Source organism: Eptatretus burgeri, chromosome 13, assembly GCF_056783735.1.
Source record: "Eptatretus burgeri isolate ZD-2024b chromosome 13, Ebu_testis_v1, whole genome shotgun sequence".
NCBI classification, from domain to species: Eukaryota; Metazoa; Chordata; class Myxini; order Myxiniformes; family Myxinidae; genus Eptatretus; species Eptatretus burgeri.
The window spans coordinates 67,218,329-67,224,328 of record NC_140973.1 but is presented as its reverse complement, the minus strand read 5'-3'; the positions used below and the strand labels follow the sequence as shown (position 1 = coordinate 67,224,328).

Sequence of the window (6,000 nt, the reverse complement as noted above, 5' to 3'; positions counted from 1 at the left end):
CTTCCAGTTTTCAGTAGTCCACTGGTGGTGCTTCATGGCCCAGGCAAGCCTCTTTTTCTTATTTTGCCATATTAGCAATGGCTTTTTACTGCCACTCGACTTGTCAAGCCTGCAGCCCGAAGTCTTCTCTTCACAGTTGAAACTGAGACTTCCTTACTTCGACCAGTGTTAAGCTGTGCTTGAAGCTGCTGTCCTGTGAGCTGCCTATCACGCAAGCTGTTGACTCTCAGAAACTTGTCTTCTGATTTGTTGTGGCGTTGGGTCTGCCAGACCTCTTCCTGTCAGAGTTTCCTCCAGTTTCCAAGTGCCTTTTGATGGTGTCGGAAACTGTACTCACTGACACCTTGGCTTCTTTGCAATTTCTCTGAAGGAAAGACCAACACTTTTAAGGGTTATAATGGTCTGTCTGTTTTCCTTTGTTAATTGTCTTTTTCTCACCATTATGATAGCAATATACTACTTCCTGCAGTGCAATATTGTCCAAATAATGCTTCAGAGGGTGTAGCAACACAGTCTGTTCCAACACTGCTTTTATACAGAGGTTTTGTAACTAATCAACAAAAGTTGGGACACCTGAAGGAATTGTTTGCATCAACTTTCAAGGCTTAATTTACTTCCATTGCTGCAGAACAGCTGCAGTTGCTAACCCATTACTTGTTCCCTGAAAAGGGCCTTTTTTAACAACTCTGAAATTTACATTATTTTTCAGTTTTTTGTGACCTAAACTTTGTTTTTTAACCTCTGGCAGTTTACCACTTGGCTTTGTACCATTTTAGGTTGTTCACTTGACTTGAACTGCTTAAATTTCAGTAAAAACTGAAAAATGGGGGTGTTCTAAAACTTTTGACCAGAAGAGTAAATAATAACAAATAAAAGGGCCTCTTCTTTCCTTTTTGAAAAAAATTTGGATGATCAACTGGTATATTTTTTTACTTGGCCTTAAATTCCCATGATATATTTAACAACTCTGCATGATATTGTTGAAGTCACATTTTACACTACACGGAATATTACTCGATGATTATTTCAGTAAGGAATAGCACCATATTTTCTAGATTTTAGTGCCTTCTCTTACACCCACTGCAATTCTTATTGTTAGTATCATCGTGATTTCACTTTGACATGATATTACCATCTGTTCTTATTTGATGTCCGTTTACATTGTCAAGCATCTCACCATCCACGTATAATGAAGTTATGGTTTGATAAACATTGCTACAAACAGATTGTGTATATGTGTTTGCATGCAGTCATGTGTTCAGTTCAATTCCCCTTGTTGTTCACTGCATGACTTCATTTGTCCTAACCTCAGCACAATTGTTTCGACATTAAAGAGGTCACAGTATATTTCACAAAGAATCAGACAAATTCTGGAAAATGGTTTGATTTTAGGTGAGACCATCCTGCACTGTTGTGACCCTTTCTGGTGTATAACTGCCACTGGCTCCATAACTTTCCACATGTTGGCCCTCCATTGGGAGTTAAAATACTCTGAGGTGTTAAACTAGGATCTCCAGACCTCGACCTGAAGGTTCACACTTCAAGATATTCTTCACTTGCCTTTCTGGTGATTTGCTGACCCAGCATGGCCTGAGAATGGCTTTTAGCACATAATAATCATTGCTGACAATAAAATGAGAATTCAAGGCTGTACAAGGTGCTGCAGAGAGCAAGGCTGGCATGGGAGGAGGCACGCTGCCAGGGTAGAGCACTTTATGAATATATGTCCTTGATTAGAAGAAAAAAAAAAGAAGGACCATATGCCTGGAATCTTTCTCACCTGACTTATAATGTCCACCCCTTGGCGGAATATTTCCATCTTACAGCAAGGTCGATGGATTATACAGGGAGGCTTTTTGGGGGTGATAATTAAGGCATCAAGCAGCTGCCAGGTCATAAATGCCTCGATCAAATAGTGCAAAAACTTTCCTGCGAAGCGTTCTCGTCTCGTCGTAATTTGTAACATCGGTGTTGGGCGATGAGTTCCAACAACAGTTCATTATGTCGAGCACAACTGTATCCGGGGAAGAAAAAAAAAAGGAAGGAAGGGGGTGGAGGTGGAAATCTTGTTAAGACAAAGAATAGAGAAAGGAAAATAATGATTAAAATGGCAATAAATAGGCCTTGAGTGTTCCACTTTAATCCATTTTAATTGAAAGCATTTATGGCTTTGCTACAAGAAAGAATTTGTAATTTAACATTTCAGTGAGCATAAGCTGAAGTGCGAGTGGAATGAAGCTGCTCAGAATTATATATTGCTTGGTTTAGGGGACTGAGCTATTTCGCGTTCCGATAATCAGTATTAAGACAGATGGTGCAGTAATATAACGAGACAGGCAAAAATGTGGCACCATTAATATTCGGTTTGGTGGAGGCGTCGGGACCCAGGGCTGCTTAATGGTGAGTGGCGATCAAACACCCAGGCGACTCCGCGACCTGGAGAAATTAAAGCGTCTATAAGCCACGCTGTGTTCTCCCACAACTAATTCGCCACCAAAAGGCCGTAACGAATTAAAAAATGAAAACCTCTGAGTCAATATCGCCACAGCCGCATTGCAGGCGGATGGTATTCATTTATGTTCCACAAGTACCTGGACAAGTTGATCCTTATTTTACTTTTCCCTTGCATCAACCCTCTGGCTGCCATAGTTGTTTGACTTGGGTTGAACTCGCGACACTGCTCCTTGACGTCTGATTATCCCGCATCATTTCCCTGTTGAAATCGATGAGAAGTGTTCTACGATGGCATATTGGTAAAAGCAAGCAATGGGGAAAAGCCAAATATGGAACTTACATTTTCTATCCTGGTGTTGGCTTAATAAGTTAGGGTGGTGGGCTTTGGTTGCTGGAATCCTGAGTTCAAATCCCATTTGGTTGTTGAATTAATACCAAGTGGGGTTGACTCTGCCTGTCATCCTTTTGAGGTTGCCAAAATGAGTGCCAGCTTGCTGGTACCCTGTGTTGGAGTGGTGAGCTGTCCAGGATTGTACCCAGTAGTCAACGAGACTGCTTAGGCAGCACCAATGCTCTGCACAGAGTAAGGTCCCAATGGATGGATCTTACATTTTCTATCCAGAACATCATTACATTTTAGCACCACGAAGTGATGAGATTTTGCAGATAACATCACAGGTTTTCGGGTTAGTTTGTCATATGGTTTTCTTCTCTTGGTTAGTATCGCATCGTTGCAACAGAGTAGGACTGCTGTGAATGCAGTAACCCCCCGTTAGTTTTGACAGGAATTTGTCATTTGTTCAAGACATGGTGGGATCTTTAAAGTCCACCATCTGATGGCTAATAGACGAGACACCCACTTTAACATCCTTCAGAAGGACGGTGCACCCTATGATGTAACGTCCTGTCTGCAAAGCACCATTCTGACAGTTTATAGGCGGGTGAGGAATCAAACTCGTTTATAGTCAAGCCAGAAAAAGACAAGTCAAAGGTATGTGAACTTCCGAGCTGTTAGCATGTTTGGGTGTCTAATGCGATTTGGGAAGATGCTGGTAGAATACTCCCAAGGTACATGACACATATCATATTTGGTCTCTATTCAGTGCCAAAAATGTTCAAGTTTCTCAACAATTAATAAAATAACGTTTTCATGCAAATATAAAGAAATACAGTGTATCCATCAACTGTATTATATTGAGGGGTTCAAGTATTACTATATCCTGGTCTGTGACACTTTCAGTGAAACTCCATTTGGCTGTTACAGTGTTGTAATTGCTACGACAAAACATAATTATCTAACTTCATTAACTAATGAGCGAACCAGCTTCAACTGCATTCGTTATGACTCCATGTTTATTTCCCTTCCAGGTACTTCCCCCTTCCATCCGATCAACATAGTGAGCGCAACCCACTTTCCCTGGTAAATTGCTTAAAGCATTAAAAATTCATTAATAAAACAATCATATTGCACTTCACTGCTCTCGGGCGAACACTTTTCAAGAATGTAACTTTTTATTATTATTCTCATTGTCTGAAGTTTCTTTAACAGTCCTAATACATTACATTCCTAAGCTCTAATCTAAACATTTTCCTTTCTCATTCTAACTCTTCAATTGAGCTTTAGTTTCCTTTCTCAGCATGTTTGCCAAAGCTATCATATCCTTTTGTGCTCACTCTGTTATAGGGAGGAAATTGCTGCGTTAGAGCTCGATATAACTTTGTCATAACTTATAACTGCGTTATAACTTCCTCAGATAACATTATAACTTGTTTACTTGAGAAAAATGAAGATTAATTGGGGATATAATATTGAAGGGACTTTATAAAATATATTGTAGGATGTGTTTTTGAAATGATGGTGGATGGCTTCGGATTATGGCTATAGCTTGAGGACAAAGAAAGAGCAACTAATCTCATAGAATGTAGGTGAGAGCGTTTTCCGTTTTACGAACAAGAATAGTTTGCCACGGCAAATATGGGGAAGGTGGCGACAGCTGACCCAGCACATGCATCCCCAACAGAACACACAAAGATGAGTGGAAGTAAGTATTGGTCAATCAGCTTTAAAAAGTATATGACAAATACTGGTGGCTTGGCAAAGTAGGCAGCTATTGAGGATGTGTGTACTTAGCACATATTTGTGTTGAGCACCATGTGTATATCCATGCCATGCACACACCATCTAAAATCCCTTCTGCACACAATGATTATTTTCCTTCCATTCCTCTCTGTTGTCATTGTTACTTGTTTTCATGTTATTCCTCCTTTCGTCCTTGTGTATGTCCATGTCTGCAGCTGTAGAGGAACCCACGTAGGGTTTGAAACAGCAAAGGGCTTTACCTTTTATGGCTTTTCTTGGTTGCTTTATGCAGCTTTCTTTGGCTGGAAGAGCATGAGGGTGAATTTATATATGCATTCAGTACATATATATATATATATATATATATATATATATATATATATATATATATATATATATATATATATATATATACACACTGTATCTTCTTCTATACTAATAAAAGGCAGTGTGTGTCAGTGTGTGTGTCTCATCTTTAACTCAAAAAAAAAACCGAGCGGCCTAAACTTTGCGTGCAGATGAAGAAAACTCCAAAGAAGTGCAACAGTGAAAATTGGGTGTTCGAGTTGATTCAAATACCCCTTTTGAAGAAAATTAAAAGCCTTATTTAATTATATCCTTTATCAGGTGCTTCCTCGGCCACCTCACTCTTTGAGGTCTGAAGGCGTATCCTGGGTAACTTTGCTGGGGTCTGAAGCTGCCATGTTTTTTGGCCTGCTCAACCATGACTTGACTTGGAACAGGCCGCAATGACTTCTGAACGATAAAGTTTTTCTTTTCACTTTCTTCACTCATATTATTGAATGCCTGTTCATCATACCTACGAATCGCTGGGTATATTGCAATGCTTATAAATGCCCAGCGACATCAGCGTTTGTTTCTTTATTTCATTTTTGCACATGTGATAACCTCTAAAAACTCTTAAACTAAGCAGAATTACAAAATTTAAGCTCCAGCATTGAATTTACAGGCAGTTCCCACTTCTAAAAAAAAGTGTTCATTTATCCAATTCGGACATATTTGACATTTTTAGATCCTTGTGGAGGATCTCTAAGTCTTACTCACGTTGTTCTTCATCTTCTTCTTGTGGACTTTTTTGTTTCACAACCTACAGTTTTCATCGAAACTTCCTGAAACTTGGCATATAAATGTAAAAATACCCTGCGCAGACAGTAACCATCTCCAATTTTGAAAATTCCTCCTAGAAAAAAAGTTATGACGTCAAAATATCTTCGCTAATGGAAATCGCCTAAAAATTATCTCTGAAACTAGGCAAGCTTTTTGAATTCTGTTTGCGGGAATCGAACAGGGCATTAGCAAAGATGAATTACCGCACATATGATACATCACTATGATGTCATGTCAATTTTTATGATCTCATTCCTATTTTTTGACATTGTTTCACAACCCAGAGTTTTCATCGGATCTTCGTGAAACTTGCCATGTATATGCAGAAAGCCCACGCG

The 6,000-nt window shown here is 39.4% G+C and overlaps 1 protein-coding gene across 11 annotated transcripts in view; it reads left to right on the top strand.

The window, feature by feature from the left end:
• Positions 1-6,000, top strand: part of LOC147014701 (neuronal PAS domain-containing protein 3-like) — a 449,452-nt gene that overhangs the window by 382,578 nt on the left and 60,874 nt on the right. The window lies entirely within an intron of this gene.